At 49.3% G+C, this 27,104-nt stretch overlaps 1 long non-coding RNA gene across 2 annotated transcripts; it reads left to right on the forward strand.

Moving 5' to 3' along the window:
* The first annotated feature begins 278 nt into the window (after nucleotides 1-278).
* Nucleotides 279-22,384, forward strand: LOC117075402. 2 transcript variants are annotated; one of them, XR_004433984.1, is made up of 3 exons: nucleotides 279-4,953; nucleotides 6,420-6,595; nucleotides 7,755-22,384. It is a non-coding gene; the product is annotated as an uncharacterized LOC117075402 (long non-coding RNA). The 2 variants fall into 2 exon arrangements; XR_004433983.1 differs by having other exon boundaries at nucleotides 279-6,595.
* The last annotated feature ends 4,720 nt before the right edge of the window (nucleotides 22,385-27,104 follow it).

A 27,104-nucleotide genomic window follows, 5' to 3' on the forward strand; every position in this document is an offset into this window, starting at 1 on the left:
GGCCAGAGGCCTCTGGGTAGCCTAGGCTAGGAGATGACACGCAAGGTGGCACGGGCGGTTCCCGCGGGGAGGAGGTGGGGTGGTGGTGGGGGGCAGGGGTGGGAGCAAGAGGTTGCGGGGCAACAGTGGAAGGTTTGATGGGACCAAATTCTGGAACATTCGGGACTGCGGCACCTTACGGCGGGACCGAGATTTGGGTCTGCGCAGGCGACGATGGGTGGTCCGACGGGCTTCAGGACTTGATGGCGTAACCCCCTTCTTCCCCCACGTATGTATTTGCTGGGATCAGGGGCGCTGTCTCTGTGTATGTGGGTGCTCTGTCTTTCTCACCTTCTTTCTCGATTTTTGCTATTTATTTCTCCTGAGGGAGGGTTTCTTCCCACTTTAATTTCTTTTCCCTAGTGTCAGCTGCTCAAGCCTGACCAGGGTAGAGGAGAGAGGAGTGAACCATCCCCTGCTTCCCACCTGACCTCCCAGCCTTTACCCTATTTCCTTCTAGTGGACAGACAGACTGGTTCTCCAAGTTGTTTGGGTGTCAGCGTCCATCTGTCTGTCCGTGCAGGTCTTGTGTGGAAGGTAGGAGAGTGAGAAGTGCCAAAAGGAAGACAGAGGGACAGTTTTTTCCCAGGGATTGTCTTATTGGAAGGTCTGGCCCTGGGAATCTGAGGCTGGTGGGGAGCCGAGTGGCCAAGGTGGGGTGTGGGCTGGGAGAAGTGGGGTAAAGCTGGTAGGTTTGTCACTGCGTAGTTGGGAAAAGTGGGGAATGGTGACGCAGTCACTGTTGCATCTGGTTAGGAGCTCTATGGGGACAGGTAGTGAGACTCCTGGGGTCTCTGTGGCCAGCTGAGAGGGGTTAAGGATGAGCTGAGAAGGGAAGCTAGCATTTAGAGATTAAATGTCATCCTTTTGGCGTTGGAAAGTTGTTTACCTTGCGCTCTCTGTGTCTCCATGTTGGCTCCCTTCCAGTTCACATGTGATGGCCTTCCCTGTACTGCTGCATCATTAACTAAGTGACTGAGCTGGCCTTCCATTGGCCAGGGGAGGGCTCTCCCTCCAGACACTTCCTCTGATTGGTGGGTGGGCCAATGGCAGGTGAAAAGCTTTTTTTGATTGGCTCAGGGCAAGGTATCAAATCTGAATTTGCATTTCACTTGCTTAAAGGGGAGCGGGGAGAAGCCCAGCAGCTTTCTAAAATCTCTTTAGGGGTGTGCGTAGGCTCCTGTGTCTATGCCTGCTTTTGACTGCCCAGTTGAAGCCTCTTCCTATGCCTTTTAAAATTTCACGCACTATAAGGAGGAAGAGCTCGGGGCTCCCAAAACTTTTTATTTAGAGGGAAGAATCCTAGGGAGATGGGTATGCAGAGGGTTGACCAAATTGGAAGAAAATACTTATTCTGTAGTTTGGTGTTGGAAAAGGAAATTTTCCAATCAGCCACACCTCGGTGTTGCGGCAAAATAATTCTTGGCTCCCCTGGAAACGCATGGGCAAGGTAGGGCAGAGCTGCTGCTGCTGATACTGCCACCACCCTGGGCTTCCTGCTGACTCTGGGCTACTCCCTGGGGACAACAGATTTGCATTGACGTCCGGGGCTGTCCAGAGGCCCTTAGGAGCCAGTTGTGAGCTGAGCCCAGTATGGGAAAGATCTGCCTTCTGGAAGCTACTACTACGTGGTGCTTGGAAAGGTGAGGATGGGGGACTGACCCCAGGAAACTGCTTGGAAACTGCGTATTTGGTGGAATTTCCAGAAAAGTCAGCGGGAGACGGGAGGTTTGGAGGCCCTGGGTTAGAAAGGTTTGTCAGTCTAGGGAATGAGGAGAATCAGAATAAAACTAGGGCAGCAGGCTGTTCGCCTTTGGTTGGGGGAGGGAGGCCTCGAAAAATCGGGGTCCCGGCTCTCTAACCTGTCTTTGTCGCAGGTCTCACATTTGTGGGGAGGGGGTTTACCAAGACCTGCGCCATGCGCAGTGGCCCCCACCCGTGACTGCGCATCTGGAAGCGCAGTGCGCCCTGGGTCTCTGGCCTAGGACGAGCACCGCCCTTCTTATTACATAACTGAGGGCATGGCACGCGCCTTCTCGGCCCTTCCTTGCAACCCTACCTTCTTGCTCCCCAGGGCCCATAGAGCTGGGGAGGGTCTGATTGGGGAGCAGTGAAGGTCTCCAATCCCTGGGAGGGCTAACTTTTGTCTAGTTACTGGCAGGAGCTAAGCTTGAGGACAAAAGTGGTGATTTTCTAGCCTCATCTTGGGGAAGAGGCTACAGAACATCCTTCTGAGTGCCCCATACCACCTATGACCCCTAGGGCCTTTCTGGTGGAGGGAGTGGCACCCTTCTTTCACTCATGTCCCGTCTGATTTTTGAGAGGATGTTTCTGAAGGAAAAGACATGATGATTATGGGGGGCTTGGTTGGGAGGTAGTTTTGACAGTTTACTCCCCTTGTCACTGGCTTCCCCTCCTTTTCCTGGGTGGGTTTATGATCTTTCTGGACTCCTCTGATGAGCTGCCATTTTGGAGCCATTTCTGCTGGTCTCCGACATGGTGGCGTTGGTTTTTCTGTCCTGCTGTGCCAGTTCCGCAGAGTGGGCGGGGGGGCGGGGGCTATGACGGAGGAGGGGAAGGGGGGGCAAAAGCACAGCAGAGGCGGGCACAGTGGTGGCTGCCGCAGTGAAGGTGGCTCCAGGGGCAGAGCCGCCCAGTCCCACCCTTGGACACAGTCCTGGGTGGGGATTCAGGTGGAAGACATCTGGGTAGGGGTACACCACCTGGGCCTGGCTTTGCCAGAGCGTGGGTTTCCCATGTCCTCATCAGCCTGATGCTTGGAGTAGTTCGGAAAAGCCGAGTGTCTGAATGAGAGTGGAGGCAGAGGCTCAGCAGCTCATCTCAGACGTGTCAGACCCGTGGTTTGTGTTCCCCAAATAGGCTCTGTCTCCAGCAGCCTCCCTGTGGGGACAGGGAAGTGAGGTACATGGCAGCGTTGAGGATCTGTTCGGATGGTCCTGTCTGCTTACTGTTTGTCTTCTGTTTCTCCTCCATGCCCCCTGCCAGTGCCATGGTTCCAGCTGTAGTCCTCTTGTGAGGCTCCCCGCTGCCCATTCCCCCTCTCTTCAGGCCCTTCTGCGTGCAGCGGCCATCTTGTCTTTCTTGCTCAGAAACTTAAAATGGTTTCTCATCATTCCCAGAGTAAAATTCCTTCCCTTTAGCGTGATGCCCAATGCTGTCCATAACTGGCCTTAGGTTTCCTGTACAGCCTTGCTTCTCTCAGTTTCTCTTGGTGGACCACAGGTTCCAACAAAACCAGGCAACTTCCTTTTCTTGCTTTTCCTATCTGTTTTCACCAGTGATGTTTTCCATGCCTCCTCTCCTCTGCATCCACCTGTGGGAGTCTCACTTTCTCCATGGACCTCTCCTGATTTCCTTTGCAAGAAGCAGTTCTCATAACCACCCTTGCCCCTTCGGCCAAACTTCAATATAATCTGTCCCTTTTTATGGTACTTTTGTTGTGTTGTTATTCTTTGTGTATAAGTCTTATGTCACCTATCACATTGGGAGCTCCAGGAGGGAGTCTAGAGAAAGGAGAAGGAAAACAAATACCTATTTGGTGCCTTCTGTTTAACAGATACCATGTTAGACACTTTCCCTGCAGTTACTTCATTTCTTTCTTTCCATAGCCCTGTGGGGAGCATCCCATGGCTACTAAGTGGCCTGGTCATGACTAGAACCCTGGTCTTCCAAAGCCTTTACATTTTTCCTCTCTGAATTCTTGGTGTTAACAAGATGCCTGTTATGAAGTAGATCCCCAAAATTTGTCTATTTAAGGAATTTTGTAAGTCCCTAATGCTCTGACGGAGTTTGGATGGTCAGTCTTATGTCCATGGTCTGGGTCCCTTAGCTGTTCCTTGGCACTGTCATTAACTTTCTCCTCTTCCTTTGCAGTCAGGTTCACTCAAGATGATGACTTTTTTCTTGCAGCTGAAATTGATGGATTAACTGACTCAGTTATCCTAGTTGCCTTCCTCGTACAAGAGGAGGGAGAGGTGGAGTGGGATATAGCATCTTCAAAGCCAGAATAAGCTCCAGAATTAGAGAGCAGGGAGCAGAGACACTGGACTTCGACAGACCTAGGTTTTCATTGTGATCCTGCTTCTTCTTAGCTGAGTGACTTCAGACAAGTCATATGATTTCTCTTAAGTTTTCATGTCCTCGTTCAGTGAGATGGAGCTACTACAACTGTTATACAGAAATGTCTAATATATTGGCAGCAGATACATTCCCATCCCTGTCCAGTGGTTTATCAGGGACTTAAAATGGCAGTGTAGCAGAGGGGTAGAGAAGAAATGGGGGAGACAGGAGCTCCTGTGCCCTAAGTGGTGTCACAGCAGGGGCACGGAGGAGGTAACCTAGGCATTGCCCACCTCAAGCCTGCAAAGGAGGTACTGTCCCCCACCTAGCGTAAATACCCCTTTACTTCTGCATCAGGAACATGCTGTGGCATGGAGTGGTGGGGACTGGCGACAGCAGAGGGAGGGTCAGTGAGCTTTCCCGGGAGTCTTTTGATGCCAGTTAGTTTCCCTTCTTTCTGAATCTCAGCAGTGGCTGCCTGCTTCCTGATGCTGCTGCGTCCCATGGGAGGGGAGCTGGGGACCCTGAAGCCCCTTGTTACCGATTCGGGGGCCGCGGAGCAGAGAGTGACGACAGCCAGTGAGTCGTCAGTCGACGGCAATGGGGACCCTGATGACGGCTGCTTTGTTGTTTTTTTCCTCTTTGGAAGATGACTCAGTGTATCGGGAGCCGGGAGATGGAGCTCTCAGCAGAGTGGCCAGGATGTTCTGTCAACATGAAAGCTGCAAAAACAGCCCGGGGCTCTGAGCTGATCCTTAGCCGGTGGTCATTTTCAGGGAGGGCTGGACAGAGAAGGCGGCCACTGCCCGGGCTTCAGGATGGGGGCGACACCAGGTAACTCAGCAGGGCTCTGGGAACCCTTGTATTTTAGAGTCTGTAAAGAAAATAATAGCTGTGTGTGTTATTAGATGAGCTTGGCAAATAGGGTCACTTTTTGAGTTCTTCCCACTAGTCCCAGATGACGGACATCGTCCTAGGGCCCAGAAAGTCCTCTGGGATTTTTCACTGTAGTTCTGTTTGTGATGGTCTTGGTGGTCATTGCCTTGAATAAAGGGCTGTTCGCTTCTTGGGGTGGGGGTGGGCCAGGCCAACGTCAGTGAATGCGGGCGCACCTGTACCCCCAGAGAAGTGGCCCTGGTAGGGCTGTGGCGTCTTCAGAGTCCTCTGCCGGGCGGCGTTTCAAGATGGCGGATCCGCATCACCGTCACTAAGCTAAAGGCCGGCTCTTGGGCAGCCTCCATCAGCCTCCCTTTTCCATATTGACCCAAATCAGAGCTTCCCTTCTCCTCTTCATCTTCTTCATTTTCTTCTTAGGTGAAAGAGGGGGCCTTGAGTTCTTGACCCTTTTAATTTTGTTTGCGTCATCATGGCGGCTGTGTGTTCTAGACTTTTCTCGATACCGCAATCTTGCGCTATAGGCGCGTGATCCCCGCGCCCCGCCCCGCCCCGCCTTCTTGCGACGGAGAGCAAAGATGCACCTCTACTGCCACTGAATGCCGGCCCAGCCGTCCTCTCCTTTCTCTCCTCTACCACCGCAGCGGGAACGTGGGGCAGAGGGGCAGACAGTTGTGTATGAGGATGAGGGACAGCCTGGCCCGCGTCCCCTCCTTCCTTTCGCTGGATACTGTTTTTCAGTCTCATGCTTTCCCACGGATGATGCTAGCAGTGACATTTGCCACTGAGCACCTCCTCTTCTCTCCAAGGACCTCCCAGGGTGACTCATTTGGGATCTCTGGTAGGAGTGGCTCCTGGGCCTTGGGAGCCAGAGCGGGGCAGGGAGATGTGACCGAGGTCACATGAGAGAGTTAAGCCCGGCAGGGAATGAGAACTAGCCATCCCCACTCAGAGTGCAAAGGCAGACACAGGCCCTTCATGTCATGTTTTGCACCCAAGTAGAGAGCAGCTTAACCTAAAAAGATTGTTTATGTATATGGACGTTGGAACCTTTCGTGTCTCATTTTCTTTGTCCCAAGCTGTATATACGATAAGAGCCTGGATTTCGGGCTTCAGGCAGCTCTGTGGTCCCTCAGGTTCGTTTTCTGAAAGAGGTGATAAACAGGTCCTCCTTCATCAGACCCTGTACCCTCTGTCACTGGCCTTTCTCCAGGACATAGGTCCCATGTCATTTTGCCCAACATTGTCTTGCTTCTTTCATTGGCTGGTGGACAGCAGGTGAGGGTCATGATCCCAGAGCCACGTACTAACCCCAGATGGGACTCTGGTTGGGATCTGCTCACTTCATTGCCTGGTTGGCTCTCTGAGCTGAGCCCACCTGTCTTCCTTTCTCTTCTTCCTCACAGAGGACTCAGGAGAGCGCAGCTTGCTCTGTGAGTGGGTGACAACCTCTTGGCGACTCAGGCTCAGCTGAGGATGGTGCCAGTGTGCCGGAGACAGCCATCATACTGCCGGATAGAGTGGCTCACTTGCATGTATTTGGAACAAAAAAAGGAGATGCCTGGCAGCCCCGCTCTCTGCAGTAAGTATTCATCTGCATTCTTTTACATTCCTTTATTTCTTCGAACATCAGAAATGGATAGATGTTTATTGAGCCCAGCCACCTGCTATGCCTTCTCCATTCTTCTCCCACACACCCCGCCCTTAGTCCTCCAGAAGAGAGGACTAGATTGATTTTCTCATGCTACTGGATAGCTGCAGAGAAGCTAGAATTTGCTGTTCAGCCCCCACACATCCCCCTCACATTTGGGAGCAGTTGATTTTCCCTAAAACAGAGCCAACCGCCTGTGTCCCTCAGTGCGGAGTGTTAATGGGCTGCCTGGAAGGACCCTGTGTGCCCTCACGGCCCCCAGCCGGGAAATGAGGCTCCCCATTGGCTGGCAGCGGGAGGATGGTCCTTGCCAGCACCTAGCATGGTTCTCTGCCAAGTTCTAGCTCCACATCTCCAGGCTGGTAGGAACCTAGACTATATATAGCATTGTGCTAAGCAATTCTTATCAGACATGTCTGCCCTCCCCTGTGGGAGTGGAGCACTTCTATCAGAGAACCAGAACCTAGAGAGCATGAGCCATCTCCAAGGGCCTTTTATTCTGGGAAGGTGTGTATATGTGTGTGTGTGTGTGTGTGTGTGTGTATATATCTGTGTCTGTCTGTCTGGTTCAGAGCTGCTTGCTTTCCTCCTGTGTTTCAGATGCTGATAGATTGGAAGGTCATGCTAGATGAAGGTGCTGATGTGGGATGAGGGCCAGGAGGGGCTGATAACTCTCCAATGAATATTGAGCTTAGAGGGAGAGAAGCTAGGGACATGTGACATGGCTGAAGGTACAGTTGTGCCCTGCGTCAAAGACCAGCCTCCGCTTTCTCTTCCTGGTTTCCTGTTTGCCATGCTTTGCCCAAGGATGTCTTCCTTCTTTCGGACCTCTTGCATTCCCTGCCTTCCTCTACCACTTCCTCCTCCCTTTGATTTTCTTTAGGATATATGAGGGCAAACACAGTGATTGGCATCCTGGATCTATGTCTACTCTTCATCCTTACCCCTGTTTGGAGTGTCTGGAGATCTGGCTCCAGTTGGGCAGAGAGGGCTCAGCTGTCCTCTGGAGGAGTTTTGGTGGTGGGTGAGCATGTTGTGCTGGCTGGGTCAGGGCAGGGTGGGTTGGATACTCCCCTCTTTCCTCTCATAGGTGCTGTTGAGCCACCAATTTTTGTGGTTTTGTGACCACAAGTGCTGACTGATGTCACATGACTCCAGTCTTGTCAGTGAATCATCACCAGGCTGCTTACTGGAAACTGGATGCAGCAAGGATATAGGATTTAACCACTCTCTGCCTCCCAGGTAAGTCCAGTGTGGGCTGCTCCCTCCAGCCTTCCCCATTCTCCTTCCTTCCCATGAACACCATTTTCTTATTCCGTTGGGGAATCCTCAGACGTCTCCATTCAGAATCTCCCAAACAATTGTTCTCTTTTTTGCATTCTCCTCCTTCTGGCTTTTCTGTGAATGGGGTTAGTAACCAGCACAGGGTTGGGGGCAGGATGGGCAGCTGAAGTGGTCGGGTTGTGCGGACGTGTGGGAGATAACTGGGTAGTGTTGCTGGGTGTGGCAGTTGGCAGAGCATTTGGGCCTCCCACAGTAGCTGAATAGAAACTCTCCTTGGCTCCAGCATCCAGCAGGAGGTTCTGGGTTTAACCCCTCCATAATCCTGGGAGCCTTCCTGGTGCCTGGGGATTCTCTGCCCTGTGTAGTCTCAGTGGATAGCCTGTCTTAACTCTAGACACATTTTGCCTTGATGGGGCTTAGTCTAGGTTGGTGGTCTAGAGTTTGGACTGGGCTGAGCAGTGGGCTTTGGGACTCTCCCTAATTTTGGAGTTTCTTTGAATGAGCCACTTTCTTCCTCCAGGCCTTCATTACCTTTGCCTTAAAAACAAAAAAAACAAAAAAAACCCTGGTCCAGTAAGGCATTGCAAAGCATCTCTAGGAAGTTGACAAAGAAATGCTTTTTTTCTGCCTCACTTGTTGCCGGTCACAGTAATAGCAGTGGTGATTAAAAATGAAAAATGATGATGGCCTGCAGAATCGGGGAGGTCAGTGGCATCATTGATACAATTCACGAAGCAGACTCTCGGTGCCCGCACATCACTTGAAAGTCTCTCTCCTATCGAGTAGATGACTACAGCATTCTTGGCCAGTAAAGCCAGTTGAAATTAGCCAACAGCAGATTGGTCTGGGCTCTAAAGATGAAAGGAATTATGCTGGGTAATTTTCGGAGGTACCTATGGGATCCTACCTCTGGCCACGCAGTGGTTGTGCCTCTCTGCTTATATGTTTCAGTGGGAATGGGGGGTTCCTCTTCCTAAGCTGCTCCCGTTGCTATCCAGGGAAGACTAGCCAATTCTGCTTCCTGTTATTTTTTTCTTCTCCTCTCTCCATTTGAGATGAGTCTCTAGGTTGGCTGTGAGCAGCCTGAGGGATCCAGGGCTGTTTGGAAGAATCTGGTGTCTCTTCCTTCAAGGACCCTGACAGTTCTCAGCCCTCCAGCAGTACTGCAGTGAGGGATGGCAGGGGTTGTTGGAGTGGAGAGATATCGACTTGGGTGTAGCTGGGGAGACTAAAAGGAGAGAGCCAAGTCCCTCAAGAAGTATTGGCTAGAGTCTGGCCAGCCCTGGCTGTAGGGCTGGAGCCAGACGTTGCTGCTGGCTGTGCTTGGGAGTCTCAGCCCTCACATGTGCAGTGCATCCCTGGGCATAGCTCTTCGTGACCCCCACTCCCACAAATAGCCCTGTCCTTGGTTAGATTGGGAAAACCAGGGTGGGAAGTAAAGGGGAGGTTGGTTTTGCTCCTGGTCATGCAGTTATCTCTGTGGCCTCTGATGTTTCCAGAATTGGGATTGGTGCTTCCCTGCTGATTTTCCTATTTTTGTCCCTCATCTGGTTCTTTTCCTCCTTGCTCACCAGCTTGGGTTCTACACACATGACATGGGGCATTGTGTGTTGCCAATGAGGATAGCAGAACAATTGGTATCCCCTGAGAGAGGGGCCGGCATATCTGGCACCTTTTTCCTTGACTTTTGAATTTCTGAGGTCTGGGAGCCAGGAGGCAGCATTGGGCCTTTCCATCCGGGATCTAGCAGACGTTAACAGAGCTGGTGGCTCTGGAGCCGAGGTGGTATGGCTTGGCTGGGAGTTGTGAGGGACAGGCCCTGCCAGGGGCCCTGATTGGTCAGCACCTTCTCTATTCCATTGAATCCTGGTCCGGTCAGCTCTGTGAATTGTTTAATTCATATCTTGGCTCTGTCCCCCGGCTTGAGTGTCCCTAAGGCTGCAGCCACAGCTTTAGAGAGGATCTGTACCTTGTGCTGGTCACTTTTTTGGGCATGTTATCTCCCTTTGATATATGTAAGAGATACCACCGTTTCCCACCAGCTGGCTGTCTGTGGGAGGCCTTCATTTTGCTTTGCTTTTCTGAGACTTGGAGTGACTGTGAGGAAAGCATGGACTGAGTTTGCTTTCTTGCTGGCTCCTTCCCCAAGAGCTGCTCATGGGCTGATAAAGCCAGAGAACACCTCCGGGGCCCCATGGCCTGTGCGGAGCCCAGTACCATAGTGTCAAGCCTGTGGGGATGGAATGGGGATATGGGGGCAGATAGAGCCACGTGGGAAGGTGGTTATGTGTGGTTAGATCACAGGAGCAAGTCCAGGAAGGTGTGGGAGGACAAGTCCAGTGCTCAGCCAGGGCTGCCTGTCGTGGCCCAGGATGGATGGATGTATCTCCTGTGAAGGATTTGCATCTGAGTGTCTGATACTGAAGGCAGGATGGTGCCCCCATCAGGGTCTGTAATGAGGCATGAAGTTATGAGATGGGCATCAGAGTTTTTGGTCCAAGGGAAACTGACCTTTTTTAAGGACCCTCCTCTCCTTATCTGATTTCATCCTCAGAACAACCATATGACATAGGGGTCACTTCCCTTTTATAGTTAAAGAAACTGATTAAGTGACTTAACCCAAGATTATGTATTTGGTAAGTGAGGTTATTGAGATTTAAATGCATGCACTTCTTATTCCAAAGCCTCTACGTTCTCCTTACTCTTTTGGGCTGAAGTCAGACATTTTTGTGAACTAAGATCCTCAGACGACTGATGTGAACTAGAGCGAAAAGGCAGACACCCAGAGGAACTTTCCAGTCACTGGGGACAGTTGTGCCACATTCCTTTTGGGGGAGGCAGGGCAGACGCAAATGCCCTTTGGTAGCCGTGGACAGGCAGAGCTGAGTAAGGCCAGTACATGGCGTCTGCTGCTGTGTATGGAGCCTCTGCTATATGCCAGGGGCCGTGCCAGGCGATGGAGATGCAGAACTCGACAAAGTCAAGTTTCCGCTTTCCTGGGGCATACATTCTAGTGTGGAGAGACACCGCTAATAATGATTTTTAAAAAGAATTCAAAAATGTACAGGATAGACATATATGGAGATTGTGTGGGGATGAAAAGGGGGACCCCCACACACATAAGGAGGAGAATCCAGATGATGGTCAGAGGAATCTAGAGACTTAGGAGCTCAGCCACCTGCAGCCACATCAATTGAGCTTTCCTTCAGGGAGTTAGGACCAGCACAAAATAACCCTCTCTTTTTTCCTAGGGAAATCCATCCAAGGTCCCCATAGCTTACAGGAACTTGTCATGAGTCAGGGATCAAGGTGGGGTAGATGTCAAGCCTTTGGTCTCCAGCAGACCGGTTCTCTCCTGTCTGCCACGGTTGCCGTTGGCTTTCCGCCTCATGCCCTCCCAGGCATCAGCTGACTTCTTTTCTCAGGCTGGCCACTGTGCCCCATACTTGCCATGCAACACAGGGAAACGTGCAGGTTAGATCTTTGCCGAGCCACTGGTCAAGTGTTCCTGCAGGGGGCTGGTTCTGAACTCAGCCTGTCCTGCCAGGACAAGCCGTTCCCAGAGTTAATGGTCTCGCGATAGGGAAGGGATGGGCACCGGGCATAGAGAAGTGACCTGTGCCAGATGCTTGGTTGAGCTCTGTGTCTTGAGAGGCAGAGGCAGGTTGGTGGTGCTGGGGACAGGGCAGGCATGTGTCATGTGTTCAGCGCATGTAGCTCCAGGGCTCGGGACTTGTTTACTTGGTGGAAGAGACAGCGGACCTGCGGAGTCAGGCCATGTGATTCTTCGTTCCTTGGCTGATCATGGACAGCTGACCCATCAGACTGCACACACTGCCATCTGCTGCCAGAGGTCTGAAGTTGCACAGGGATGAAGTAGTGTAGTTGGGGGTGCTCAGGGAGGAGGAGGGTCAGGAAAGTGGGGTTTGTATTGCTCTGTGTTGAGGAGTCAGCAGACCTTGATTCTGGTCCTAGCTCTTGTTGGTAAAAACTCACTCACTTTCTTCCTTTCGGCTCCAGTTTCATTATCTGTGAAATGAGGGGATGGAACCAGAATCTCTTTGGAGGTTCCAGCTTTATCCTGGGGCCTCCCTGAATGTTCATGGAGATCTTCCTTAGCCAGTAATTCAAGATGAGGAAAACTAGGCCCAGGTTTCCATAAGAGAAGGGGAGGGATCTTGATGACCTGTCTCAAAGCAGCTGAAGAGGTAAAGTCAGAATTAGGGTGGGGTGGGTGGGAGGAGGTAGATTTTAAAGAACTTCCCAGAAGTGGAAGCAGAGGGCTGGAGGTTTTGTGAAGGTGTTGATGAGGATCCACTGGGTGGCAGGGGACGTGGCTACGGGCTTCTCCCGGGAGGCTTGTTGGAGATGGGGTTATGTGGGAGCTGCTGGGGGGCTTGCTGTCCTGCTCTAGGAAAGATGCTCCATCCTGTCTGGCCCTAAACCCTGGAGAGAGAATGCAGCTGTGGGTTGAGGGAGGGTCTGTGCCCCTTGCTGTCAGGAAGTTTTCCTTTATATTTAGCCTTCTCTTTTCATGTGTTTTTTGAGGCCCTTAACTAAAAAATTTAATTTAAAAATAAAATGAAAAAAATTTTAAAAAAATCTCAGAGCCACTGGTTCCATTTTGGCTTTTTAGTCTTGAGTCACTCTTAAAAAGATAGCAAAATAAAACACGTGCAGGAAAGCCAAAGGTCCCAGGCCCAGCCAGACTGGGGCTAGGGGTGTCTAGGACTCTGGCCTAGCTTCTCCACGGCAGTGTTACTCCCAGACATACACCACTTCTGCAAGGCTGTGTGGGTAGGAGCCCCTGGGGCTGAGGGGGCACATCATGCAATCTGCTAAGCAGAATGTAGAGTTTTAAAATAGCTACATTTCTCCAAGACACTATCTGCTTGCCGCTTTGTGGGATGTTTACCTGGGATTAATAATAGCTGAGTGCCACCCCACTGCCAGTATGGAATAGCAAACAGCGATCTGGGCTAGGACTCAGGCAAGAGAGGAATGGAGTTATAACCATCGTGTCAGCTCATAGTTCTTTTCACACTTGCTGGCTCATTTGGTCCTCACACAACCCCGAGAAGGTTAGGTGGTCTTATCCTTGTCGTTGGTAAAACTCAGCCAGAGAGTCCATCCTGCCAAGATCTAACTGCTTGTAGCTGCTTCTCGCAGGTCTCCCATCCAGGTCCTCTGACTTCAGCTGTCATTTTCCTGGGGTTCTGACTAGTGGGTCAGCGACAGGAGTAGGGGAGTGGAGTCAGCGACAGGAGTAGGGGAGTGGAGTCAGCGACAGGAGTAGGGGAGTGGAGTCTTTGGCAGTTTCCTTAATTTCTGAAGGCCTTAGAGGGCCTAGAGATTCCTTTTCTATATGTTGAATGGGAAATGAAACCTCAGCATGTCCAGGTCCTCCAACTCTCTGATTCTTCAGGCTTCTTGGAGCTCTTGTGAGAACTGGCTTGCACTTCTTGGCTGGGAAGCCAGCCACTCACCATGTGTTCTTGGAGAGGTTTCCTGCATTTGGAAGCTTCTGGAATATGTGATGCATCAAACCACTGTGACACATCTGTATGGCACTTCATGCCTATGCACACAGGCATGCTCCTGCTGAGTGCAGCTCGCTTAGAGATGAGGCCCAGTGTGGGGTCTTTGCGATTTTTTCAACACATTTGTAAGAGATGCCCTGAGCCTTGCCCAGCATGCATGTTGTGTGTATGCTACCTGTTTGCTGGCTAATGTACAGCGCCTGCTGGAAGCCTTGGCTAATGTACAATGTAAAGTAAGGGACTACAAACACTGGCTTCAGCACTGAGTGTCTGCTACATGATTGACTTGAAAAAGTAGGGCTTACCCACAGAGAGAAAGGTGGGTAAGAGAACTCATGGGTGTCAGTTTTCCTTAAAGGCAGAGTGTAACCCCCCACTCTTTATAAGGGCTGCTAAGGCGGAGTATTGGACAGCAGGACTTCTTGGCCAGTTAGCCCTCTGAGTGACCTTTGTTTAAATAGACCTGGAATGTGTATGAAGGGCGAAATAATGGTTTATCTTTATTTACAGCTGATTTAGCCACGATGGTTTAGACTTTTTCTGGGGATATTCCTTTAGGGCGATTGAGGCTGGACAGGGCAGCATGCATATGTGTCTCTGAATGTCTGTCCTTTTGTATTTCCGGAATACATCCTTGGCTCATACAGAAACCCTGTGATGGGGAATCCACAGCGGAATTGTTTTAGTGGATAAAGCCCTCTGTAGCTTCATGTGTGAAGATTTGTCATGTTGGACACATGTTGGACCCAGTTCATTCTGTTCACTTGAAGGATGGAAAAGAGAATGGGCAGAAATTGCAGCAAGGAGAGTGATTTGGGCTAGACTTCTGGGAGAACTGTACATCACCTCTGCTGATGATTCCTGAGGAAAGATGAAGCTTCTTTATTTGAGGTAGGAGACTGGGTGTCCTCCACAGGATCCTCCCAGTCCAGAGTCTGTGATACTTTGAGATGGTCCCTGGAACAGCATGAGGTCTGGGTGCCAGGATCTAGAGCAGGCGTTTCTCTCCATCTTTCCCATCTGCCTTCAAGACAGGCCCAAGCTGGATGGAATTGAGGGGATGCATGGGCAGGGTACACCAGTGTAGGCATCCAGTCTGGAACTTTTACCTTGTTTCTCTTTGCAGAGAGAACTTCTGGCACTGATCTTAAGGAACTGGTGTTATTTGCATATAAAAAAAGAGAAAGGCATGTTGTCCCTCATCTTTTCCAGGAAAGAGCCCTGAGCTGCTCTAATCCTATGATGCGGAGGGAGGAGGGCCATGTAGAGGACGCAGGGCCAGACGTAGTTTGCTGGGAAGAAGGTAGGAAGTGGGAGAGGAACATCCCGGGGCAGGCCCACAACTCTGGGAGCCATGTTGCATGCTATACTAAAGACACAGGGATGTGTTCAAATGGGCCTACTATTTAGCGGTAACCCAGAGTCTGAAATAAATCCGTTACTGGCTAAATGAGAGTTGTATTAAATGTGGAAAATCATATATTGTTTTGTGTCATCACCACCTACAGATTTAGCATGAAAGTCCTGAAAGGCTGAGGATGGTGAAATGAGCCCTGTCTGTAAGATCATGCTTATTTTATATTGACTTTTTGTCTCTTTTCATTCCTATTTCCCACTCTTTCTTATTCCTTAGGTCTACATGAATATTTATTTATGCAGTTGTGTTATTTCCTTGGGGTACAGTTCTTCCAGTGTCATTGGCATCAATGAATGTGTGACTTTGATTTCAAGTGTAAACAAACCACTGGCTTACAGCAGGGACCAGCCATCTCTGAGACAAGGGCTCTGGCAGCTGCCTGCAGACGCCCTTCCCCCGTAGCCCTGTACTGTTTCGGCCCGATGCCTGAGATGAGAGTCAAGGGTGTCCTTGCAGGGACCTGCTCGACCCCACGTCATGTGTCCTGCTTGGAGGGTGGTGCTCACACGTGCGTCTTCCAATCTTATTAGCTGGTACTGCTTTTCACCTTGACCTGAGGAGTGGTGTTGGAAGTTTGAGACTGTACGTACCCTGCTAGGGGGCCAGAGACGACAAGCCCAGACAGAGAAGAGGGGAACCCAGGCCCCTGGCCACTAGCCTCTCTCAAGACAGGTGGACTTTGTGTTAAGTGAACTCATTTAATCTTTTGGGCCTAATAGAAGTTATTTGTATTTTCTCTCCTTTTCTCTTTTCCCTCCTCTCTTTCACTCACCCTCCCCCCACTCCCCAGCCTCCAAAGAATTTAATCTGCTGGACAACAAACAATACTGTTATAAAACTTTGAAAACAAGAGGGCGCGGCCTCCCTGACAAGGAGAAGGGCATGCCGGGTAATGGCCCGAGGGAGCATGCCAGGCCTGAGATGGAGCCGGGCGAGAGCCCAGTTGGCTGGGTACCTGGGCGCCTGCCCCTGCATAGCCCACTAGCGGCGCCATCCCCAGGCCAGAGGGGAAGGAACCGAAACAAAAGGAGGGGGCAGAGAAACGCTTGCAAAGGGAAGTTGCATATGTTCCCCTCTCTCTGATCTGATGGGAATGCACTAGACTGTGAAACTTCCTCCTCCACCTCTTCTCCCGAGCCCCTCCCTCCCTCTTACCCTCCTTCCTCCTCTCTCCTCCCTCCTTCCTCCTCTCTCCTCCCTCCTTTCTCCTCTTTCCTCCTCCTCCCTTCTCCTGCTGCTCACTGTTCTTGAGCCTGGCAGACAGAGGTCCTGATAGCAGAATGAGGCTGGAATAGCACCATAGGTGCAGCTACCAGCTGGGCCAGCCAAAGGAGAAGGAGAGAAAGTGGGCTCGCAGTTGGCTTTGGACTCAAACCTACCCTCTGTCTGGCCCAGCCTCCTTCCCTTCTATTAGAGAAGTGGAACCACGTCATGTCACAGGGTGTGCCCAGTCCATGTGTGTGGACCAAGTGTGTGCCCAGGTACTGGGGAGAACTGCCACTCAGAGGTTAGTTCAGGAAGCACCCTGGGCTTCCTCGTGCCCCCCTCGGGCTGTGCTCTGCTCTGGGGAGGGTGTTTGACTTGTTGAAATGCTCTCTCCTTTGAGATGCTGTGCTCTCCCTCCAGGGAGGAGCACAGGCTGTGCTGTAGAGGCTGGGGCATGCCTCTGGAGGAGCTCTTGGGAACAGGAATGTGCTTCTCCCAGCGAGAGCAGCCATGCCGTCTTGTGAATGTGGTGCCTGGTAGGATACTGCGTCTGTTAGTTACTTCTTCTTGGTGGCTGAAGGAGGAGGTCACCAGCTCTGCCTTGGGGAGGTGTGGAAGCTGGGCTTTGGGGCGTCTCCTTCCCTACCTCCAGAGTTAGATTTCACCTGAGACTGTGGTTTCACTTTTGAGTCCATCTTCACTGAGTCAAGCAGATGATTTAGGAATGACCAGGGAGCAGAGTTGGTGGTTTGCCTTTGGATCTGCATTGGTTTGGACCCGTGAACTCTGTGGTGGGCATTGTGTTTGTGTAATAGACCATTGGTATGCTCATTTTTCCTCTTGCGGAAAGCACTAGCTTCCTTGAAAGCAGTTCCGGGCCATGCCTATCCTTCTCTGCCAGAGCTGAGCCCTTCTACTGGGGGGACATGGAGACACCCGAGCCCCAGTCTTCATTCCACTCCTCCTCCTTCCTTTTGCCCTCCACTGTCTTTTGCTCTCCCCCCAGCTCATCCCAGGGGCAGAGTAACCTTGGTGCATCCTCCCATCCAGCCAGCAATCCCGACCCAGGGGCCCCGTGCCTGGACTGAGTCTAGGGTTTTTGTCAGTAGTGTTAAGGGATGGACGGAAAACTGAACTTTTAGGAGTGCAGCTGCCTAGGAACATAGACTTCCGTACCTCTGACCTAGGGGAAACCAGAAAAACTGATACTGGGTCCACATAGGCTTGGAAGGCTGTTACTTCTTGCGTTGTTACCCGAGTAGCAGTTTGAGGGTCACTGTGGGTTTGGAGGATGTGATTCCCACACTGGGGCTCAGGGCCTGGGAAATGCAGTGGTCCCTGGGTTCTGAGTCCTCCTTTGAAGGCCACCCTGCCGGAAAGAAAGAGCCTAATGGAGGTTTCTGGGGACTTTGGGCCAGCCAGTAACTCCATGCTCCCTCCTGCCCACGCTTGGCCCCTCATGTGTATACCCTTCCTTTTATCACCCTTCCCTCTGATTCACAGCCCCCACCCCGGCAGCTCAAGACAGAGTGTCCAGGCTGCTGCCTAGAATGACAGGAAGCTGGGCTGCCCTTTCAGTTTATACATGCAGTGGCCTGGGACTGTCTCTTGAGGGCAAGGCATTCCCCTTTTACAAAAGAGCCTTCCCCAGGCCCCTCTCTCACCAAGATGAGCTCTTCCTTACTGCCAGGAGCCCTGAAATCAGCATTCCCAGAGGAAAGAAGATGGCCATCTGGGCTTGGCTTCCGGCTCCCCCCATCTGGCTGGAACACACATCAGTCACGTAAGTAGCTGTGACTCAGCACCCAGCGCTGCCTTGGCAGAACCTTCCCACGTTCTGGATTTGCACACAGTGTGGTAGCGCAGCACAAGCAAGCAGGGTTAGGCAACTGGGGGCCAGTGTCTGTTTGTTCAGTGGGTTTGCTTGTAGATTTCAGAAACGAGGATTCCTTCACCTTCCGTTTTCCTCCAGTGTTATTTTTTAGGTACCATGCTAGGCTTTAAAGACAAAGCATCATTTACAGAATGAAGCAGAAGCTATCTTTGCATCTCCAAACTGTTTTTAACCAACAGCCTATAGATTGTATTTAACCCTCAGATGTGTTTGGCCTGCACGGGTTTTGGTTTTGGTTTTGGTTTGAGACAGGGTTTCACTCTGTAGCCCAGGCTGGAGCGCAGTGGCACAATATCAGCTTGCTGCAACCTCTGCCTGCCAGGCTCAAGCAGTTCTCATGCCTCAGCCTCCTGAGTAGCTGGGACTACAGGTGTGTGCCATCACACCTGGCTAGGGCTATTTTAATGTGTCTGATTTTGCATGCGTTTAGACAAAATATAGCCTCTCCAGGACACTGTATTTCTGCTGCCTGCTGTTACCACTTCTCTGTCTCAGGTTTCCTGCCCGAGCCCTCTGAGCAGCCTACCTCAGCCTCCTCTCTTTACATGTGAAGACACTGAGGCCCATTCAGGGCAAGTGGCAGGTCCCTGTTCTCAGAGTTGGGGCCAAGCAGGTATTAAAACCATTGTGTTCTGATTCTCTGTGTGCCCAGGCAGATGAATGCCCTGGTGTGAGGAGGAGAAGCCTCCAGGTAGAATGTGGGGACAGAAATGGACCAGGCTGGAGTATAGCTCCCACACCTTTTCCCTGCATGGCAGCACTCACAAGACTGACATACCCACCCTCCTGGGTGGGTGGTTTTCCTCCCCAGACAGCCATGCCAACCCTTTCACCTTCGGCCAGTTTGTTTGGAGTCATTAGGCTGAGGTGGGTAAAACCCGTCACCCTCCTTGGATGGCAGCAGGCTGGAGTTTTCATGGGCTGCCTTCTTACAGGTCTAGGTGGCCTTCAGGCATGGTGCCAAGGAGAGCAAGCCCCTTCCAGCCCTTGTCAAACTAACTGGCTGCTTCCTAGTAGGCAACAGCCACCAGCTTGTTTCAGCGAAGAGTCATTGCTCAGCTAACTCTGAGAGGAGAAAACTGGTTCTGTTGGGAGGGCTGAGACGTGAAGGACCCCTTTTATCCAGTGGAATTGGAAAGGCAAAGGATTTCAATACTAACGTGATTTTTTTCTCCACTTCTTTTAGAGTGTTTAATTACGTGATGCATTGTTAATGGCTTCTTATCTCTTCTTCCAGAGAGTTAAGAGTTAAATTTTAGAATCCAGGAGCGGGGACCCAGACTCGGGCTTCTGTTAACTCCCTCAGTGGCAGTGGCCCCCTGCTATACACAGCCCCTCTGCTGGACTTCGAATGGTCCCTTACGGGTAGCAGGAGAGACGTTAAATAATCACACTGATGACCAAGTGAGATAAGTGGCTACTGAAGGAAAGAACTTGAGGCTGGCGAGGACCACTTAACCTTCTAGCAAGCTGGGTTAGACTCAGGGAGGCTTTCCTGAGCTGAGGGGAGGATGACTGAAGTTCCCTGGAGTGGTGATGGGTGGGGGCGGGGCTGAGGGGTGGTAGCTAAGGGAGGGGGAAGGAGAGTATTCCAGAAGAGACAACAGCTTAAGCAGGGCCTTGCAATGGAGGGAAGTGCTTTCTGATCACCGCGGAACACCTGTGTGAGGGCTCATAGGAGGGGGTTTGTGGATACTGGTAACTAGAAGTTGATAAGGAAGAGTGGCTAAAATGAAAAGCGGAAAAGTGAGAATCTCATCAAATCCTCTCATTTTACAGGATTTGGACTCTCAGTAATAACTGTCCTTAAACACTCACTCCTGACCTTACAACCCTGGCTGTTAACCTGGTTAACAAGCCCCAGGTGTTGGCTGCAGTTGTCATCACTGAGAGCCCTTGTGTGCATATCTGCCCCGGCTCTCCCACCTGTGACTGAGGCGGGCAAGTCCCACCATGGGCTGTAGAGCCTAGCGCTGGTGTCAGAATCGCTTGTTGCAGGTTCATCTTCGGCGTCTTTCCCACAGCCACAGCCATGCTGGGGAAAGATGGCAGAGGAGCTAGAGAAGCAGGAGAACAAAGCAAGCTGCCTCAGACCACCCAGGCTTCGCAGAACCCAGATCGTGCTCCTGTCTCTGCCTAAGTATAACGTGTTATGTAGTCAGTATGATCCCAATCAGTGCAGAAGTATCACCTAGGAGTTTCCTGGCCCACCCACCCTATTTTGTTCTTAATGAAGTTCAAGAACAAAATGAGATGATAGTCAAGTTATGGAGCGGGCTGCAGTGGGTACAAGGGAGGAAACGCAGTCTTTGGAGTTAGACCTGGGATCTGCATTTATTGATTGTGTGACTGCAGACAAGTTATTTAGCCTCATTAAGGATGAATTTCTTCTGCAAAAATTGGAAAAATACCTGCCCCATACGACTGTTGTGAGAATTAAATACCACAACTTTTGATGTTCAAGTTCTATTTCTTACTTCTCCTTCTAGCAACACATACTGTTAGTTCCAGGAACCATAAAAATTATAAGCCTGTATCTGGAGGCCGGAATAATTGGTAGGGAACCTAAAATACACAGTTTCTACTCTGTCTCTTTTCTCTTGGTTATGGTATCAGAGGAAATACACGTATTTTCTTAGCTTCAGACAACCAAAAAAGATGATGCTGTAAGGAGATGGGAAATCTAATTTGGAATACAGTGTGCAAATCTTATTTTCAAGCAGATTTTGAAAATAAAACTCAATTCTTATGTTAGAGGATTATCTGCTTAATATAATTATAGGGTACCAGTTTAAGTCACATCAGAGGTTAAATAAGATTGCAGATTAACGGGGTCATGTTTGAATGTTCTGATACTTACAGATGAGGTGGGAAGGAGGAACGCATGCTCTTCTCAAATAAGACACATAGAAGAGTCGCCCTGGCCCAGGTTGGAACTCACCTCGGTGTAGCAGCTGGAGCTTCATTCCACAGGCAGATAGGGTGCTTGTGTCCTGATGAAGTAAGAGAATGTATCTGGAAACACTTTGTGTACTGTGAAATACTATACAAATGCAGGGCAGTATGAATGTAAATATTAATGTATTTTAATGATAATTTTGGCTATTTTCTTTCATTATATATAATAACTTATGGTGACTGGTGTGAAGTTAAATAGAATTAACCTAGAATTAATGAGTTTTGTATTGCTCTCATCTATTTGAAGCATCCGCTGTGACTTCCATGTTGCTTTGCGCAGCACTGTGTAACCTCCTTTGTGCCTTTCCCATGGAGCACTGTGTCGTATCACAAGTAGAACTGCAAGAAGACATTTCTCCTCAGGGCAGAGGCTGGGTCTTCCGATTGAATCTCCCTTCTTTCTTCATTGAGAGCCTCTTCTTCTGGAAGCTGGTTTCACATGGTGGCTTAGATTTTTCCATCTTTGTATCTAGCACCATTTGAAATCAGTGTTTTAGGAGTAAGAATTGCAGCACAGCCAAGGGTGGACTGCAGAGGAACTGCTGCTCATGGGACTGGCTCCTCTCCTCCTGCCACTTGAGTCTGTTCGAGAAGTCCAGGGAAGAACTTGAAGAGCAAAATACACTCTTGAGTTTGTTGGGTTTTGGGAGAGTGACAGTAGGGAAGGGGGTTGTGTTTAAAATAAATACAGTGGCTTGAGCAGGGACAGAGGTCGTGATGCTATTTCTGTTGACTTCTAGCAGCCGTTACCAGCATGAATGTGTTGGTAGGGCCTTTGAGTGTGGCAGTTGTCATATTCTGTTGGATAACAATGTATTGGGTATTGGTTGTCATGGGGCAGGGGAGAGGGCAGTACACCTGGAGGACCATTTTGTCCACATCAGCACCGTCAGTCTGCTCTTAGAGGATGCCCTGGAGTATTCAGCGTCAGTTGCGGGGCACCCGAAATCAGACTTGCCACCTGGACTGTCGAGGTGCAGACCCTGGGAGCACCACTGGCCCATCTCTTACACAGGCTGACCGATTTCTCCTGGTGTTCAGAGTCTGTTTTTGTCTAGCACCATTTGAAATCGGTTATGATGTAGGGGGAAAAGCAGCAGCCTCGAAGTCTCATGCCAAGTCTGGGCGGCAGCAGCCTGTGGTTTCCTGGAAGATGGATGGGCGGAGAATGGGGAAGGAAGATCGTGTTTTTCCCTACTAACTTCTTTAACTGCGTGTATGATACGTTATTGCAGAGGTAAGAGATAGTTTAATGGATTTTAAAAAACAAATTACTATAATTTATCTAACGTTCTCAGTTCCATTTTGCTGAAATGTAGTACTGCTCTAAATTCTATAAATTGATTGCTGTTGAATTATCTTTCTGTTAAGAAGAGTCTATTCATGCATCCTGACCTTAATAAATGCTATGTTCAGTTGATCATGTCTGTGTTTTTCATCTATTATTTCCCATTCATAATTCTGTGACGATAAGAAGTGGGTCCTGAAAAATTAATTTGCTATGCAGATCTTGCCTACTTCATAAAGAATTCAAAGTAGGTTACAGCCAGACAGACGTTAAAAATGAAACCCATTAAGGCAAGAATGAAATTCTGTGAGCCAAGAAATGAAATGAGAGAACAGATTAGGGAAGAGAAGAAATGTTGAAGATCAAGGCTGAGGGACGCTCCCTACTGAATGGGAAAATTGTCCTTGGTTCCCCATGGGCTGTAGACACAGCCCTTCTGCCAGCAACTGTTCCTGCAAGGAACTTGTGCTCAACTGAACATACTGTCGCATGGTTCCTTGGAGGGGCACAGCACTGATTTCACTTATTTTTTATAAAAGATTGAGTGATACTTTTGACTGTTAGTTTATGTCAACACTTGAAAACAAGGTGAGCCAGTTTTTTTTTGTTTCTGTTTTTGTTTGTTTCTTTGTTTTAGAGGGAGTCTCACCCTGTCACCTAGGCTGGAATGCAATGGCATGATCTCTGCTCACTGCAACCTCCGCCTCCCGGGTTCAGGCAGTTCTCCTGCCTCAGCCTTCCGAGTAGCTGGGATTACAGGTGTGCGCCTCCATGCCCCGCTAATTTTTGTATTTTTAGTAGAGACGGAGTTTCACAATGTTGGCCAGGCTGGTCTCGAACTCCTGACCCCGTGATCTACCCGTCCCAGCCTCCCAAAGTGCTGGGATTACAGGCATGAGCCACCACACTGGGCCCAGTGAGCCAGTTTTGTAAAGCTATTCAAAGATTAGCCAGATTTGACTTGATAGGGGATCAAGCTTGTAGGATTTTCAGGAAGGCAGGCTGTGGCCCCCTGATCAGGATTTTGCACAGGAGGTGCATGACTATGAACTACCTGCAGTACAACTCTTTTAAAGCCAGTGGCTTGCAGTAAATCATGGCAAATCAGCCACCTAGGAAGCCATTTCTAAGCCCAACCCCCTGCCACAGTCTTCCCCCAGATGGCTGCCCTGCCCAGTGGGCTGAGAGTGGGGGGCGGAAGTAGCATTTGCTGGCAACACTTGCCAGTACATGTGTTGCACCCCCTCACTGCAGCTGCAGTGCTATTTCAGGCTGTTGGTGGAAGAACCCATGTTCTAATCCCCAGGATGTGGTGGTGGGAAGACCCTAAGTGGTGATGTTAAGACCCTAAGTTGTATTGTTTTATTCACTTCCCGCTGAGATAGGCTCCAATAGTATTAAATACCTATAGGTTAGACATCTTTGGGGTCTGTTGTACTACCTACCAATTAAACAGCTTTTGATCTACCCACCACACTCAAAGCTCCAGCCTAGGTGTTGCAAATACAAACAAGTAAAACAGATTTTTGCTCTCAGGAGGCCCTGATTCCAGTCCTCAAATGAGTAAGTGTGAAATCGAGTTCAGCCTCAAAGGACAAAAACAATGTTTTGAGACGTCTTTTCTATAAAAGCAGTTTATGGCACACTCATTGAATGCTTAAATAGTGCCACATTGCTAAGTCATGAGAAGCAAAATGTAACTGGGGTGCCTCTCAAACAGGATTATTTCGTTTTATTCATTTGGATGCGGACAGCTCTTTACCTAAAATTGCCATTCTGAGGTGGTTTTGTACAATCAGTTGGTAATTATGTAGAATGTTTCTTCCAGAGACAACATCTTGAATCAGGTTTATGAAGCCATGCTATCAGCCTAGGTAGAAAAGGCTTTGTAGCACATAAGTCCTACTTATCTAAATTTTACCAGATTTTTTAACCGTAAATTTATAAGCGGGTCTTGGTGAACAGATAATGAAAAAAAATTATTGAGTGGGGAGGCTTATTAGACTGACAGCACCTTCAAGCCTCATGCAAGTTGGACTGGCAAATCCCACCTGTGGAAGTAAACACTAATGAGTGTTTACTTCCTTAATAAACATGGATGAGACAAGTCAAATATTTGGCCAGTTTAGGTGAAACAGAAATAAGTCTAGAACTGGATAATTCTTTGTGTAAGATACTGACCCAGACCTTCACTTTGAGAAGCTGGTGTGTAGGTTCAGGAGAGTACCTGGCAGACTAGTGTGTCCATACATCGATGGAACTTGAGAGTTTTCCTTGAACACAAAAGTTGTACTTTTGAGTTTATTCTAGTATGATGGTGCCCTACCCTATCTTCCTGTTCAGTTCACCCAAAGAGTCTTGAAATCAGTGTTCCCTGGGTCCCATCCCTACAATCTCGGGTTTTGCTGGTCTGGGAATGGGCCTGGACATCACTGTTGTTTTAAAGTTGAGAGCCTCTCTTCTGTGGTCTTGTTCCTAAAATGCTTTACTACTTAGTATGGTCTGAGGGCCCCCAGCACTGGTGTGTTAGTTTCCTGTGGCTGCCCTAAAAAATTGCCACAAACCTGGTGTCTTAACACACATTTATTCGTACAGTTACAGATGTCAGAAGCGTGCAATCAGCTCACTGGACTGCAAGGGCCGCCCGCTCTCTCAGAAGCGCCAGGAGAGAACAGGTTTTCTTGCCTTCTTCAGCTGCTAGAGCTGTGTTCTGTGGCTTGCATTCCCTTCCTCCGTCTTCCAAGCCAGCAGGGCAGCCTTTTGCTTCAGTGGCCACATTGTCTTCTGGCACAGTCAAATCTCCCCCTGCGTCCCTCTTAGAAGGACCCTTGTGATTACATTTAGGGCCCCACCTGGATAATCCAGGATAATCTCCCTATTTCAGTTTTCTTAATCTCATCTGTACAGACCCTTTTGCCATATGAAGTAACATTCACAGGTTCCAGGTCTTAGGACCTGGATATCTTTAGAGGCCATTATATAGCCCACCACAAACAGCAGTTCTTAGGAACTGATTAGAAATGCAGAACCTCAGGCCCCAACCGATAGATACCTTTTGAATCTTCTGATTCTAATTTCTTGTAAGAAGATCACCATGTAACTAGCTAGCACACTAAGACTTGAGAAGCATGATGCTATGGGAACCTAACCAAAGAATTCTCTAATCATTGAGTCCCAACTTAAATACAAATTTACAGACTATTTTTCTTTTTTTTTTTTTTTTTTTTTTTGAGACGGAGTCTCGCTCTGTCGCCCAGGCTGGAGTGCAGTGGCCGGATCTCAGCTCACTGCAAGCTCCGCCTCCCGGGTTTACGCCATTCTCTCGCCTCAGCCTCCCGAGTAGCTGGGACTACAGGCGCTCGCCACCTCGCCCGGCTAACTTTTTGTATATTTTAGTAGAGACGGGGTTTCACCGTGTTAGCCAGGATGGTCTCGATCTCCTGACCTCGTGATCCGCCCGTCTCGGCCTCCCAAAGTGCTGGGATTACAGGCTTGAGCCACCGCGCCCGGCCAACAGACTATTTTTCCTAGGAACTCTTTCAGGTGAAGTATGTTAATCAGAAGATAGATAATTTTCCTGAACACCGTTCTGAAGTGCTTCTCCAAGCATTTGTTCCTGAATTCTCTCTCAATGAAGCCACAAGCCCCAAACACCAGGATACTGAGGCTCCTGTTTACAGTAGTTTAGCACAGGGTTTGCCACTGCACCATATTATAATAGTGTGGTTTTTTAAAAAGCTACATGAGAGAGGTAATCTTATAAAGGAAGGTGGAGTCTCCTAACATCAGTTTTATTACCTCTGTACAGGTTTCCCTGGGTTATGTACTATCAAGTCAGGAATCAGGACGGGTGGCTTTTTCAAATGTTATCTATACTTGTGGCAATTGGTTCACATTCTGCTGGTATGTGAGAGGGAAGGAAGATTGTTTATTGACCACAGATCCACAATATTATACTTGTCCTATACTTAAGCAATAAGGGACAGCATTTAAAACTCTTTTCAAAATGTTAATTTTGGCTGGGCGTGGTGGCTGATGCCTGTAACCCCAGTAATTTGGAACACTGAGGCAGGCAGATTGCTTGAGGCCAGAAGTTCAAGACTAGCTTGGACAATGTGCGAAAGCTGTTGGGGAAGCTAAGTTGGGAGGATCCCTTGAACCCAGGAGGTTGAGGCTGCAGTGAGCTGTGATTGAGCCACTGAGCTCCAGCCTGGGTGACGCAGCGAGACCCTGTGTCAAATAAAAAATAATTTTGATCTCACAGAAGAAGGAGAAGAGGGCTAATCTTATACCGTATCCCAAATGAAATTTAAAATGTCTTCTGGGGAATCACAGCAATGACTGAAACTTCTGAAAAGTGACTAAGTTTGAGCTGGTAAGGAAGGGATTGTCAAATGCCCTAACAGTCCACAGGAGGGCAGCAGTGCTCCGATTTACAAAGGATCAGTCATATTAACGTAACCTTTTCTGAGTGAGCCTGGATATTCTGATGAGAACAGTGTAGTCCAGGAAAAAAAAAAATCCGTATGTACAATCACTCAATTTTGAATCATTTCTGGAAGTTATTAGACTCCATGTTAAATCCTACTCAAGTACAAGTATGCAAAATTTAAAAATATGCAGAAAAGCTCATTCTTGGTTAAAATGTTAGCTGAAAGACATTACTAAGTTTTAGAATAACACAGAGTTGCCTGTTTCCCACAAACCCTAAAATCTACTTTAACACCACAAATTCATATTCCTTCTAATCTCAAGTCCCTTCAGCATCCTTCCGGATTTATTGTTAGTTACCTTACAAAGTAACTAACTCTCCCCATGTATTTTATGCCAATTTTAAAAATACATTACAGTCT

Source organism: Trachypithecus francoisi, unplaced genomic scaffold, assembly GCF_009764315.1.
Source record: "Trachypithecus francoisi isolate TF-2019V2 unplaced genomic scaffold, Tfra_2.0 Lachesis_group5, whole genome shotgun sequence".
NCBI lineage: Eukaryota > Metazoa > Chordata > Mammalia > Primates > Cercopithecidae > Trachypithecus > Trachypithecus francoisi.